A 15,905-nucleotide genomic window follows, 5' to 3' on the forward strand; every position below is an offset into this window, starting at 1 on the left:
CTTTCTTTCTTTTTAACTAATCCATCTTTCTTTCTTTCTTTCTTTCTTTCTTTCTAACTAATCCATATTTCTTTATTTTTAACTAACTAATCCTTTCTTTCTTTCTTTCTTTCTTTCTTTCTTTCTTTCTTTCTTTCTTTCTTTTTTTCTTTCTTTCTAACTAATCAATCTTTCTTTCTTTCTAACTAATCTATCTTTCTTTTTAACTAACTAATCCATCTTTCTTTCTTTCTAACCAATCCATCTTTCTTTCTTTCTAACTAACTAATCCATCTTTCTTTCTTTCTTTCTTTCTTTCTTTCTTTCTTTCTTTCTTTCTACTTAATCCTTTCTTTCTTTCTTTCTTTCTTTCTTTCTTTCTAACTAATATTTCTTTCAAACTTTTCTTTCTTTCAAACTTGTCTTTCTTTCTAACTAATCAGTCTTTTTCTTTCATTCTAACTAATCAGTCTTTCTTTCTTTCTTTTTAACTAATCCATCTTTCTTTCTAACTAACTAATCCACCATTCTTTCTTTCTTTCTTTCTTTTTAACTAATCCATCTTTCTTTCTAACTAACTAATCCACCTTTCTTTCTTTCTTTCTTTCTTTCTAACTAATATATCTTTCTTTTTAACTAATCCATCTTTCTTTCTTTCTTTCTTTCTATCTTTCTTTCTTTCTTTCTAATCCATCTTTCTTTCTAACTAATCTATCTTTCTTTCTTTTTAACTAATCCATCTTTCTTTCTTTCTTTCTTTCTTTCTTTCTTTCTTTCTTTCTTTCTTTCTTTCTTTCTTTCTTTCTTTCTTTCTAACTAATCCATATTTCTTTATTTTTAACTAACTAATCCTTTCTTTCTTTCTTTCTTTCTTTCATTCTTTCTTTCTAACTAATCAATCTTTCTTTCTTTCTAACTAATCTATCTTTCTTTTTAACTAACTAATCCATCTTTCTTTCTTTCTAACCAATCCATCTTTCTTTCTTTCTAACTAACTAATCCATCTTTCTTTCTTTCTTTCTTTCTTTCTTTCTTTCTTTATTTATTTATTTCTACTTAATCCTTTCTTTCTTTCTTTCTTTCTTTCTTTCTTTCTAACTAATATTTCTTTCAAACTTTTCTTTCTTTCAAACTTGTCTTTCTTTCAAACTTTTCTTTCTTTCCTTTTTTCTTTCTTTCCTTCTTTCTTTCCAACTAATCTGTCTTTCTTTCTAATCCATCTTTCTTTCTTTCTAACTAACTAACTAATCCAACGTTCATTCTTTCTTTTTTTCTTTCTTTCTACCTAATCTTTTTTCTTTCTTTCTAACTAATCTTTCTTTCTTTCTTTCTTTCTTTCTTTCTTTCTTTCTTTCTTTCTTTCTACTTAATCCTTTCTTTCTTTCTTTCTTTCTTTCTTTCTAACTAATATTTCTTTCAAACTTTTCTTTCTTTCAAACTTGTCTTTCTTTCTAACTAATCAGTCTTTTTCTTTCATTCTAACTAATCAGTCTTTCTTTCTTTCTTTTTAACTAATCCATCTTTCTTTCTAACTAACTAATCCACCATTCTTTCTTTCTTTCTTTCTTTTTAACTAATCCATCTTTCTTTCTAACTAACTAATCCACCTTTCTTTCTTTCTTTCTTTCTTTCTTTCTAACTAATATATCTTTCTTTTTAACTAATCCATCTTTCTTTCTTTCTTTCTTTCTATCTTTCTTTCTTTCTTTCTAATCCATCTTTCTTTCTAACTAATCTATCTTTCTTTCTTTTTAACTAATCCATCTTTCTTTCTTTCTTTCTTTCTTTCTTTCTTTCTTTCTTTCTTTCTTTCTAACTAATCCATATTTCTTTATTTTTAACTAACTAATCCTTTCTTTCTTTCTTTCTTTCTTTCTTTCTTTCATTCTTTCTTTCTAACTAATCAATCTTTCTTTCTTTCTAACTAATCTATCTTTCTTTTTAACTAACTAATCCATCTTTCTTTCTTTCTAACCAATCCATCTTTCTTTCTTTCTAACTAACTAATCCATCTTTCTTTCTTTCTTTCTTTCTTTCTTTCTTTCTTTCTTTCTTTATTTATTTCTACTTAATCCTTTCTTTCTTTCTTTCTTTCTTTCTTTCTTTCTAACTAATATTTCTTTCAAACTTTTCTTTCTTTCAAACTTGTCTTTCTTTCAAACTTTTCTTTCTTTCCTTTTTTCTTTCTTTCCTTCTTTCTTTCCAACTAATCTGTCTTTCTTTCTAATCCATCTTTCTTTCTTTCTAACTAACTAACTAATCCAACGTTCATTCTTTCTTTTTTTCTTTCTTTCTACCTAATCTTTTTTCTTTCTTTCTAACTAATCTTTCTTTCTTTCTTTCTTTCTTTCTTTCTTTCTTTCTTTCTTTCTTTCTTTCTTTCTTTCTTTTCTTTCTTTCTTTCTTTCTTTCTTTCTACCTATTTTTCTTTCTTTCTTTCTTTCTTTCTTTCTTTCTTTCTTTCTTTCTTTCTTTCTTTCTTTCTTTCTTTCCAACTAATCTGTCTTTCTTTCTAATCCATCTTTCTTTCTTTCTAACTAACTAATCCACCATTCATTCTTTCTTTCTTTCTTTTTTCTTTCTACCTAACCTTTTTCTTTCTTTCTTTCTTTCTTTCTTTCTTTCTTTCTTTCTTACTTTTCTTTCATTCTTTCCAACTAATCTGTCTTTCTTTCTAATCCATCTTTCTTTCTAACTAACTAATCCACCGTTCATTCTTTCTTTCTTTCTCTTTCTTTCTTTCTTTCTTTCTTTCTTTCTTTCTTTCTTTCTTTCTTTCTTTCTTTCTACCTAATCTTTTTTCTTTCTTTCTAACTAATCTTTCTTTCTTTCTTTCTAATATTTCTTTCTTTCTTTCTTTCTTTCTTTCTTTCTTTCTTTCTTTCTTTCTTTCCAACTAATCTGTCTTTCTAACTAATCCACCATTCATTCTTTCTTTCTTTCTTTTTTTCTTTCTACCTAACCTTTTTCTTTCTTTCTTTCTTTCTTTCTTTCTTTCTTTCTTTCTTTCTTTCTTTCTTTCTTTCTTTCTTTTTACCTAATCTTTTTTCTTTCTTTCTAACTAATCTTTCTTTCTTTCTTTCTAATATTTCTTTCTTTCTAACTAATCTTTCTTTCTTTCTTTCTCTTTCTAACTAATCTTTTTCTTTCTTTCTAACTATTCTTTCTAACTAATTTATCAATCAAAATTTAAACTACTTCAAACTTCTAACTACTTCAAACTTCTAACTTTCTTTCTTTCTAACTAATCTATCTTTCTTTCTTTTTAACTAATCCATCTTTCTTTCTAACTAATACATATTTCTTTATTTTTAACTAACTAATCCTTTCTCTTTCTTTCTTTCTTTCTTTCTTTCTTTCTTTCTTTCTAACTAATCAATCTTTCTTTCTTTCTAACTAATCTATCTTTCTTTTTAACTAACTAATCTATCTTTCTTTTTAACTAACTAATCCTTCTTTCTTTCCAACTAATCTGTCTTTCTAACTAATCCACCATTCATTCTTTCTTTCTTTCTTTCTTTCTTTCTTTCTACCTAACCTTTTTCTTTCTTTCTTTCTTTCTTTCTTTCTTTCTTTCTTTCTTTCTTTCTTTCTTTCTTTCTTTCTTTCTTTCTTTCTTTTTACCTAATCTTTTTTCTTTCTTTCTAACTAATCTTTCTTTCTTTCTTTCTTTCTTTCTAATATTTCTTTCTTTCTAACTAATCTTTCTTTCTTTCTTTCTTTCTTTCTTTCTTTCTTTCTTTCTTTCTTTCTTTCTTTCTTTCTTTCTTTCTTTCTTTTTCTTTCTAACTAATCTTTTTCTTTCTTTCTAACTATTCTTTCTAACTAATTTATCAATCAAAATTTAAACTACTTTAAACTTCAAACTACTTCAAACTTCTAACTACTTCAAACTTCTAACTTTCTTTCTATCTAATCCATCTTTCTTTCTAACTAATCTATCTTTCTTTCTTTTTAACTAATCCATCTTTCTTTCTAACCAATCCATATTTCTTTATTTTTAACTAACTAATCCTTTCTCTTTCTTTCTTTCTTTCTTTCTTTCTTTCTTTCTTTCTTTCTTTCTTTCTAACTAATCAATCTTTCTTTCTTTCTAACTAATCTATCTTTATTTTTAACTAATTAATCTATCTTTCTTTTTAACTAACTAATCCATCTTTCTTTCTTTCTAACCAATCCATCTTTCTTTCTTTCCAACTAACTAATCCATCTTTATTTCTTTCTTTCTAATATTTCTTTCTTTCTAACTTTTCTTTCTTTCTTTCTTTCTTTCTACCTAACCTTTTTCTTTTTTTCTTTCTCTTTCTTTCTTTCTTTCTTTCTTTTTACCTAATCTTTTTTCTTTCTTTCTTTCTAACTAATCTTTCTTTCTTTCTTTCTTTCTTTCTTTCTTTCTTTCTTTCTTTCTTTCTTTCTTTCTTTCTTTCTTTCTCTTTCTTTCTTTCTTTCTAACTAATCTTTCTTTTTCTTTCTAACTAATCTTTTTTCTTTCTTTCTAACTATTCTTTCTAACTAATTTATCAATCAAAATTTAAACTACTTTAAACTTCTAACTACTTCAAACTTCTAACTTCTTTAAACTTATTCAAACTCTCTGGTCCGGCTTTCTCAAGCCAACTTAAAGTTTGTCTCAACAAACTTTTTTTCTAGTTAACTTTAGATTTTGTTTGGCTGCTGTATCTGAGTTATAACTGCCAGATGAACAAAGAAAAAAAGTGATCTGATGGTGTTGGTTATATTATGACAATCATCATTTGAACTTTATGTTTTTGATTTATGTTGTTGGTTACAGCATAACTGTGATTCTGCATAAATATCCAGAATTTTAGATATAATATAAAGGATTTCTTAAAAGTTGTTTTAAAAAAAAAAAATTTCTTTTAGGCACACACAGACCTCAAGATTCAGTCAATGCGTCTCAACAATGGTGACGAGCAGAATATTCAATTAGGAAAAGTAAATTACATAGACAATTCAGATCATAATTTATTCATACCGCAATGCATGATGGGAGCCATTAATGAGTTGTGATTGGTGGCAGCCACTGCAACATGCTTTATTATTGTCACCATTGTTGAGATTCACAGGCTGATTATTGATGTCTGTGTTTCTAAATAAATTCATTTGAAAGTGTTTTGATCAGAACAATGGTTATTAAATATTTTGGATTGTATGATAAATACTGATATTCATATGCTGTAGAATCATAAAGCTGCTGCTAACAAGTTAAAGTTTGGCTGCTGTATTTAAGTTATAACTGCCAGATGAACAAAGAAAAAAGGTGATCTGATGGTGTTGGTTATATTATGACAATCATCATTTGAACTTTATGTTTTTGATTTATGTTGTTGGTTACAGCATAACTGTGATTCTGCATAAATATCCAGAATTTTAGATATAATATAAAGGATTTCTTAAAAGTTGTTTTAAAAAAAAATCTTTCTTTTAGGCACACACAGATATCAAGATTCAGTCAATGCATCTCAACAATGGTGACGAGCAGAATATTCAATTAGGAAAAGTAAATTACATAGACAATTCAGATCATAATTTATTCATACCGCAATGCATGATGGGAGCCATTAATGAGTTGTGATTGGTGGCAGCCACTGCAACATGCTTTATTATTGTCACCATTGTTGAGATTCACAGGCTGATTATTGATGTCTGTGTTTCTAAATAAATTCATTTGAAAGTGTTTTGATCAGAACAATGTTTATTAAATATTTTGGATTATATGATTAATACTGATAATCATATGCTGTAGAATCATAAAGCTGCTGCTAACAAGTTAAACCAAACTACCTCAATAAGTTTCATTTTTCAGATCACAGCATGATTATGTCAAAACATAACCAACACTATTAGATGACACTTTTCTTTGTTCATTTGACTGTTATAAATCAATAACAGCAGACAAACAAAATTTAAAGTGAATGTATAAGGGTCAAGAGTCCAATTAAAGCAAACACTGATCGCTATAACGGTGGCTTACAATTTGTGATTTTCTCCTTCAGTGATTCTGCTTGTTATCATCAGGTGTCTTCAATAATGCTCAATCATCACTAAATTAATCACTTAATTATCTCATTAAATTTAACACTCTTGAGTGTTAATTTAACACTCATATTTTAACACTTTACACTCTTGAGTGTGGACTCATATACACTCCCAGGAGTGTTAATTTAACACTGGAGTTTTTGCTGTGTAGTAAATGCCGCTCCATCTGAAAGCAGGTGAAGGCGATTTACTACTAATCAAGGAACCGGCTTTACTGACGAGATGCGCATAACAATGACTACGTTTACAAGCTGTCAATATTCGGGTTATGGTCGGGTTAAGGTCACTATTTGGGTTTCTGAAACATTCGGAATAACCCGTTTACATGCGTGAGTAGAGAGAGTTACTTCTGTATACAAGGAATTGGCAATATCCCGATGTAAACGGCGACCCACAGTTAGCGTCTTGACGTACGGACAACCTTAAGACGCAATATGCGTCATTTCCGATTCTTCTTCCTGTATCCAAAGACAACAACAACAGCAGCAGCATGCGGATAATGAATAGTTCGGGGCAGATAGCGATCGCCTTTGTTTGCGCTTTCCTCCTCGCTCCAAAAGTCTGGTGCTGTGCTGCATCTCGCCATGTGTACCTCTACTTCTTGTTTACTTCCGGTATACTGCACGCGGGTTTTTGTATGCGCCGTCTCTACTCAAAAGACCAAGATTCCTTGCGAATAGAACATGCGCAGAACACAAATCAATGTTCCTTTTGATGGGGATATGCCGATACACGTTTACATGACCAAATATTCGGGTTAGAAAAGGGGTACCCCAGGGATCATATCCGGGTTTTTAAAAACCGGGATATGAGCATATTCGGGTTTTTGCCGGTGTTTACATGGCCGTGCGCGACCGGGTTATTGCTAATATCCCGGTTTTGAACGGGTTATTGGCTGCATGTAAACGTAGCCATTGTCATGCAATATATCGCCCAGCCCTACTACACAGTTACATGTGTTGTTTTTTGACACATCTCTTTTTGCAGTGTAAGTATTGTATCTGTGGATGAAGTATGTCAAAGGTTATGTCTCAGATTGCCAGGGCACTGTTTTAATGTCTCTTGTGTCTCTGTTTCAGTGAGCGATCTGAGGATAGTTCTGCTGGGAAAGAGTGTGTCAGAAAACAGTCAAGTGGGAAACTTAATATTGGGGACAGATGTGTTTGACAGTAAACCTCCTTTAGTTGAGAGGAAGCTGCAGCTGTGCAGTCAGAGAGTCGGAGGAAGACTGAAGGACAGACATGTGACCATCATCAACAGTCCTCAGCTGTTCCAGACAAACATCTCAGATCATCAGATCACACAGACAGTGAGAGAGTGTGTGTCTTTGTGTGATCCAGGACCTCATGCATTCATACTCGTACTGCAATATAATGATTTCACTGAGGAGGACATGAGAAGAGTCAAACAAGTGCTGGAGAAATTCAGTGAAGAGGCGATTAAACACACTATAGTGCTCACGACTGACAGAAAGCCATACGGATCATTACTTACTTCTTATTTTGAGGATAAATCGATTCATAAGATAATAAAGGAGTGTGGAGGAAGACATCTGCAGCTTGATGAAAGAAACCCAGAATGGTGTTCTGAGATTTTCAAGAGTGTTGAAAATAAACTCAAGGAAAACCAGGAAGAATATCTCACATGTGACATATTTCATGATGTTAAAGGAACATCGGTGGATGAAGAGCAGAGGAGATGTGAGGAAGAAAATGAAGAGCATTATCAAGAAGATGATGGAAAACCGAAAGAAAGACAGAAAGAGAGAAGTGATGAAGGTACTGTTCAAGGTCTTTTTTTTGTGTACGTTTTCAGAAATCTTCTAAGATTATTATTGGATTATTATTACTACAATTCAAACTACACGCTCAGAAAATAAAGTACATAATTGTACCTTTAGGTTCAGAGATTCAGGTCAAATGATTGAGAAATAATGATTATGTTAAAACATAACCAACACTATCAGATCACCTTTTCTCTTTGTTCATCTGGCTGTTACTGTATAACTCAGGTACAGCAGCCAAACAAAATCTGATGGGTAAATTTGCAAATAATCCGCGAATCAAGTGCGTTCCAAACCGGAACCGATCATCTGAGATCCCTGTAATTGATATCACACATTCTGCGATGTGATTAACGTGGATGCGGACATCGCGATATCGATGCTAAAACAAATATATTGTGCTTTCCAAATCATGATTGCTATCTTACCAGAGATGGAAAAAAAATCCTGCTTCAGTAAGTAAACGTGTCCGTGTCCCCAGAAATGTTGGTCCTCAAAAGTGCTTCCCTCCACGTTTTCTGGTGCGAATCGTTAATTTTTACCACCCATGCACCAGTTGTGTTGCACCCCTGATTATATTAATACATGAATTCTTGCATGATTTCAGGTGCTGAAAATGAAGCACATGATCAGGAGTGTCTGAGGATTGTGCTGATTGGGAAGACAGGAAGTGGAAAGAGTGCAACAGGAAACACTATTCTGGGAAAAAATGAGTTTGTGAGTGAATCAAACACAGATTCAGTGACAAATGTGTGTGAGAAAAGAATTGGTGAAGTTGATGGTCGATCAGTAGCTGTTGTTGATACTCCAGGACTCTTTGATACGGCACTGTCACATGATCACGTGGTGGAAGAAATAATGAAATGTGTTTCTCTGTCGTCACCTGGACCTCATGTGTTTGTCATTGTTTTGAGTCTGGGAAGATTCACAAGAGAGGAGATGGACACTATGGATCTAATAAAGAAGATCTTTGGTCATAAATCTGCTCAGTTCAGCATCGTTCTGTTCACTAGAGGAGACAATCTTGATGGTGAATCTATAGAGGATTATGTGAAGAGAAGTAACTCTGCTGAACTGAAGAAGATAATCAGAGATTGTGGAAACAGATTCCTGGCTTTCAATAACAATGAAAAACGAGACAAAACTCAAGTGATTCAACTGTTAAACATGATAAAAGAAGTGAAAAATAGTAATGAGGGTCGATACTTCACTAACAGCATGTTTGAGGAGGCAGATATGTCAATTAAAAAGAGAATGGAGGAAATACTGAGAGAGAGAGTGAGAAAAATTCAGGCTCAACATGAAGCAATAAAAGCCAAATATGAGACTGCAAAGGAAATCATGATAAAGAGACTTGAGGAAGAGAAACAAAGAGCAGATGAGGAGATAATGAAAATGGAGAATCAATTCAGAAAGAAAGATGAAAAATTGAGAAGGGAGTTTAAAGAGAAAGAGAAAGCAGAACAGAGGAATCGAGATATTGAAACCCAGAAACGATCAGAAGAGGAAAAACGGAAAAGAGCTGAATATCATCAAAAAATAGAAGAGATGAAGAGAGAGATAGAAAATCAGAGATCACAGTATAAAAAACAGCAAAAAGAAAGAGAAGAAGAAGATAGAAAGAGAGAAGAGAAATACAGACAAGATCAAGAAAAGATGAAAAATGAACAAGATCTAATTATAGCAGAATTAAAGATGAAACAAGAAGAAGAAATAAAAAAGAGAGAATGTGAGGAGAAAATGAGGATTGAACAAGAAGAGGAAGAAAGACGGAGATGGGAAAGAAAAATAAAAGAGGCTGAAAATGACAGAAAAGAGATTCAAGAGGAAATTAAACGACAGCAGAGAGAATGGGAGGATGAAAAGAAACGACAGATGAGAGAACGAGAGGAAAATGAAAGAAAGAAAAAAGAGAGACACGATGAACAGCTGAAGGTTAAACAAGAAGAACTGGAGAAAGCAAGAACGGGATTTGAAAAAGAGAGAGAAGAAGAAAAACAGAAGATAGAGCAGGAGAGACAAAAACAGAGAAGGGAAAGAGAAGAAAAAGAGAAAGAATATGAGGAAAAGAGACAGCAAACAAAAATACATTATGAAAGACTGGAGCAACAGAGAAAAGAGGAGTGGGAGAGAAAAAAACAAGCAGATGATGAGAGACTAGAAGAAGAGAGAAAAAGATGGGAGAAAATGACAGAAGATCTGAAACAAGAACAAGAAGAAGAGAAAAAGAGAAGAGAAACAGAGAGAAAAAAAAGAGAAGAAAAAGATAGAGATGAAATGAAAAATGCATATAAAAATAAAATAAAAATCATAAAGAAGAGACATGAAGATGGAGCCAGAAAACAAGCAGAAGAAACAAATGATTTAAAAGGGAGCAAAGAAGAGCTCCAAAATAAGCTGGAAGAACATCAGAAGCAACGTGAAATTCTGGAAAAACTCTTTCAACTCCTGAAGCTCCAGAAAAGGGACAAAAAAGTTGAAAATCTCCATGAACGCCTGCAAGATGCGAAAGGAGATGAATTAAAAGAGCTACAAGAAGAAGTTGAAAAACTTTGGAAGGAATCAAAAAAATCATATTGTGTCATTCTGTGATTTCCACATGGCAGCTCAAATAATAATTATGAAAGCGGTCATATAGGGATTGTCAAAGTGTTTTTCTTATTGTTTTTTTTGTCAATCTACTGAATTTTCCGTCAACGATACCAGGGACACCGAATCACCGGGGAACATGAAATTTGGTGGGCATGTAGCCCCTCTAGACTTTTACGGAAAAATTTCGTTTGGTCCCCTAGTTACTTGAGTAAGAGTAAAAAAGTATCCAATGAAAAAACTACTCAAGTAGCGAGTAACTTACTTCGGATCATATAGGCCTATATATATATATAGGCCTATATATATCTATATCTATATCTATATCTATATCTATATATATATATATATATATATATATATACTGCCCTACAAAGGCAAAAGACCTTAACTCACCAGAGTGTGAAACTGAGAAAAATGACTTTAAAGTTTTTTTGTTGTCCAGCCAATTGTATGATAGGTAGGACACTGAAAATTTGCCAAGTAGTTGTCATAATGAATATATTTATCTACATAAAAAAAAATTGAGCTCAAACTTGACCTTTGACCCTTATTCGGAAGTTACTGCATTCTGCCTTTGCATTATCTGCAAAACAATAATGGCTCATACAAAGGCAAAGTACCTTAACTTCTAATTTATTGACCATTTTGACTTTTATCACTCTATAAAAACATTCCTATGATAACAATGATAGTCTTAAAATAACATTTAGTGAGTTCTGTTTAGAAGGCTTAATATTACATCAATAGAATATTACAAAATAAAAAATAATGAGAAGGCTACTGTACTGGATCGGTTTAAAACTTTATCGGTGTTCTTAATTTAAGTAAAATAACACTTTAAGAAGTTAAAGTAACCTTTCACAAATATGAGATGAACACACACACACACACACACAGGCCTCTGTTTTCTGACGTGCTCTCTGCTTGCTGTTGCGGATTGAGGAACGCGCTGATTAGCCGGTTTCAAATGTTGTGCGTGCAAAGATAAGCGCCAGTAAATTTAAAGTATATGCTTAACGGCCCAATGAAAAATAGTGAAAACCAGGACATTTTCATCACTTTATTAAAAAAAAAAAAACAGCCACGACGGCCTGGACAAGACGTGAAAACAGGACATGTCCTGGGAAAACTGGACGTTTGGTCACCCTAATTTTAACTGTTTTACTGGACGTCTGCCTACTAATAGCCTACCCACAGCGACACTTAAAATGTCAACCTCCGGACAACTTGCACTTTGATAGATTAGGATTAGATTTAAACAATGGATTGTCTTCTCAGTGGATGTCGTTTTCCATGGATTTTGAGTTTGACCACACTGTTAGACATTTTATCGTATTTTTGCGGTAACTTACTGGCAGCACTATTGCCAGTAAGTTACTGTAAGTTCCCCTTTACAGTAGCTTACCTGTAAATGTGTTTTACAGTAAGATGCCCTTACCGCAATTTAATTTTACAGTATGATGCCCTTACCGCAATTTAATTTTACAGTAAGATGCCCTTACCGCAATTCAATTTTACAGTAAGATGCCCTTACCGCAATTTAATTTTACAGTATGATGTCCATACCGCAATTTCATTTTACAGTATTACAGCCCATTTTACACTATATTATTATTTATATTTTACATGAATGCTATTGAATTGAATAAATTCCAAAAAATCAACTTGAGTCCATGTACATCAGCATATTCTTTATTCACTCTCACAATCAATTACATCCATTTTATTTATTTATTGTGATGCAACATTAGGCAAGGCAGTTTTATTTGTATAGCACGTCATACACTTTGGCAATTAAAAGTGCTTTACGCAGTAAGGAATTAAAATAATCACAAAATAAAAGCAAGGAAAATTAAAGTGCACCTATTATGGATTTTTGAAAATGACCTTTCATGTAGTGTGTAACAGCTCTAAGGCCACAGATTGGATGTGTTCTATGACAGTGTAAACAGGAAAAAAAACACATGCATTCAGATATTTCGAGATCGGTTTCAGGCCTCATTCATATGTGAAAATAAATCAGATATAAATCGGATATGGGACGGATGGCCTGTCAAAACGTTGTCTCGTCGTAGGAGAGGAATGTGGACAAACGCAATTAAAAAAAAAAAAAAAAAAAAACTTTATTCCACTATTCATTTCCTTCTCTCTGGGCCTCGAGTTAGTTCATGTAGTATAACTGTGTTGTACGTCACACGTAGGCACACTATTGGCCGACGCTGGTCATGTGTGTGATGCGTGTGACGTACAATACAGAAGCGCTGCGCAGTTATAATACGTGAACTAACTCGAGGCCCAGAGAGAAGGAAATGAATAGTGGAATAAAGTCGTTATTTTTTGTTTGTTTTTTGCGCACAAAAAGTATTCTCGTCGCTTTATAAACTTAAGATTGAGCCACTGTAGTCACTTGGACTATATTACCGATGTCTTTAATACATTTTCTGGGCCAGCAAGTTATAATGTCTTAGAAGCCTATGGAGGAGTGATCCAGCTCTCAGATTTAATAAAAAAATATCTTACGGGGTTGGAACAACATGAGGGTGACTAATTACTGACAGAATTAAAATTTTTGGGTGAACTAACCCTTTAAATACCTATGCTAATCACTTTGTGGGCCACGATTATCTATAACTGTGTCTATTAATGCAGTATATCACTGAGAAACGTCCTGCTTGAGTCGTCCTTGTGATGGAGGTTCGTGTTGAATAACTAGTTCTCCCAGTGTTTCATTATTGGACTCGCGTTCGGATATGGTCAAATCGATGTCATTGTTCGTTACTGTGTTTAGTTTACGGTGTAGGAAGCCTCAGGACAGCTGATGTTGTTATGGCAATGGGTGTTTTTGTTTAAGACACGCGCACTGTACGCAGTAAACCAATCACAACAGACTGAGCTGTCTGGCCAGTAGCATGTGGAAAGGAGGGATTTAGAGAGATTGATTCATCTGACGAGCCGTTTAAGAATCTTTGAAAAATGTGGTGATGTGCAAATGTATATTATGAGAAAATTCAACAGTTTTTTTTTTACCTTTGATGCACGTAAACCTGTTGTAGGTAAGTGTTGTAGTAAATAGGATAATAGGGGCACTTTAAAACAGTTATAAAAACAATAAAAAAATGTTCAGTACAGTTATAAAATGAATTAAAAGAGTAAAAAGATAATACATAGATAAACTTCTCATCTGGCAATACACCGGTGTATCATATTTTTCACAACTCCCAGTTTTACTCTGAGATTTTCCCATGGTGATTACACTGTGTCTGTGGTGTTCTTGCGGCACGCCTAAGAAATCAACGTATCCAAAAAAACGGATTTTTCCCTAAAATCGTACATGAGAAGCTCTAGGACTGACTCACGGGGTAACCTCGGGTTCACTGCCCCATCAGTCCGCACCCCAAAGATTTGTCCGGAAGCTCTAGGAATGGAATCGAATCAGTCCGCACCCCACAGAACCTCAAGTTTAATTACACGTCAAACTCACTACTTCACCACAGACAGAGGTCATCAGCATGGTTTCATCTCTCAATTTCCCCAATTAAGTAATTTATGTTTGTCTCTTACCCAATTCGCAGTGCCATTTGAGTTCAGTTTAGAATCAAAAGGAGGATGCAAAAATAGAACTGGATTCATAACAAATCAAAGCAGGGATCATAACAATACGCAACAAAAGCATCCCAGTTGGTCTTGACTGGCCTCCATACCGGTAAACCACTGATGGCTGATCTGAAAAACACAACAAACAAACAAAAAAAACAGAGAAAATGTGTGAGAAATGGTTAAGTTTGGAGTTTTGGAGTTTATTTAATCTAAATTTGTTCATGGACAGATGAGGAATCAACTTGTGCAACAGCAGTTATTACCAGTCGAGTTAGTTTAAATAGTATAGCTTTATTGCACATCCCTTGTTAGGGAACTCTATTAATTGCCTGAATGTACAATTACGTTAAAGGTACACTGAGTAACTTTATGGCCCTTCAAACTTAAATCTGAAATAGAAAGCTTTTGTAACATTACAAATGTGTTTACTGTCACTTTAAGTCAATTTAATGCATTCTTGTCGAATTCAAGTATTAATTTCATTCAACAACCCAAAAAAAAAATAATAAAAAAAATAATACTGACTGAACAGTAGTGCTTTCTATTTCAGATAAATGCTGTTCTTTTGAACTTTTTATTCAAAGAATCCTGAAAAAAAAGGTGTACAACTGAAAATAATCAGAAATGTTTCTTGATTCACACAAGTGCTCCTAAAAAAAGTTATGCTGCAAGTACTGCAAGTTATGTTACAATATCACATAATGCATCTGATAGTTAGTCAAAACATACTTACAAAGCCAAAGATGCTCAGTGCTGAGGCTCTTAAAAGAGCCTTTGGGCTGTAGTTAGCTCCTGTTGACAGGGAAAAGAGAGAAATAGAAGAAACATTATTTTTCAGCAATGATTATTGGCAAATGACTATATGTTATGAACATGATAAATGACAGATCTAGGACGACTGCTAGATTGATCAATCAGATGACAGTTAAATACCAATAATTGGCATAGAATTAAAAATGAATATTTTGCAATTAATATTTTTCAATTAGTCTGCCTTTACATTGCTTTAAATGCATTACTATTTTAACATGTCATATTTCGGTCCTGTGCAGAGTGAATCCAGCATTTATACGTAGCTGTAACATCTCTTACATCGTGTCTACACTTTGTTAATGAGAGTTTTCGCGAGCCTGCATAATTCGGCACTGAATAAAAACTCCTGCGTTCTCCAGAGCGCGAAAACAAATAAGCACAAATATGCACTGGAGCGTTTGGTTTGGCAAATCTGTTTCGCCAATATATTATAACAGTATCAAGTAACAGTATCAAAGTAGCAATCTCTTGCTTGCGTTTGAACCGGGCCTGGGGCAGAGAGAGCGCGAGAGAGTGCCTTTGAGAAAACGCGCTAGGCCTAACTTACTTCAAAACGCATTTAACTGACGAGTAAAATATGCCATAACTGGTCGTAAAAAGGACAGAAAACCTTTGTTTGTGTAAATATTAGATTGGGTCCATCTACTGGAATAGGCAGTCAGTCAATTCTATGGCATTTAATGGGATATTAAAGCAGCAGTTTCGAGGAAAATTAGACTGTCCTGTGAGCTGTTATTAAAAGCCTATTAGATTTTATTATTTAAGTGACTTTCTTCATAAATTTAGCTATATTTAATTAGTATTGGTAATGGTTTACTTTGTAAAAGTAACTTTTAAAATAAATTTGTTCAGTAAAAAGTACTTACCTCAGAAAAATCCCCAGCTGGCGTCTAGCGATCCACTCTCAGCAGGGACGTCCGTTATGAGCGCGCACTCGACACGACACGTGACGTCACACAAACCTCAGTTTACATTCTGCCAGGTTGTTGCGCGGGCTTTGCAACAATTTAAATTTTGTGAGGTGTAAGCAAAGCTTATATATATATATAAAGTTTATATTAATTTAAAATAAAATAAAAAT

At 33.1% G+C, this 15,905-nt stretch overlaps 1 protein-coding gene and 1 long non-coding RNA gene across 2 annotated transcripts in view; one reads left to right on the forward strand and one right to left on the reverse strand.

Annotated features, from left to right (window-relative positions):
* LOC309503379 overlaps positions 1-2,994 on the reverse strand; it is a 3,663-nt gene extending 669 nt beyond the window's left edge. The window contains exon 1 of the long non-coding RNA XR_014207626.1: positions 2,943-2,994. This is a non-coding gene — a long non-coding RNA (uncharacterized lncRNA). The remainder of the gene's footprint in view (positions 1-2,942) is intronic.
* LOC309497856 (uncharacterized protein) overlaps positions 1-15,905 on the forward strand; it is a 606,947-nt gene that overhangs the window by 320,196 nt on the left and 270,846 nt on the right. The window lies entirely within an intron of this gene.

Source organism: Leuciscus leuciscus (genome assembly GCF_965113295.1).
Source record: "Leuciscus leuciscus genome assembly, chromosome: 1".
NCBI classification, from domain to species: Eukaryota; Metazoa; Chordata; class Actinopteri; order Cypriniformes; family Leuciscidae; genus Leuciscus; species Leuciscus leuciscus.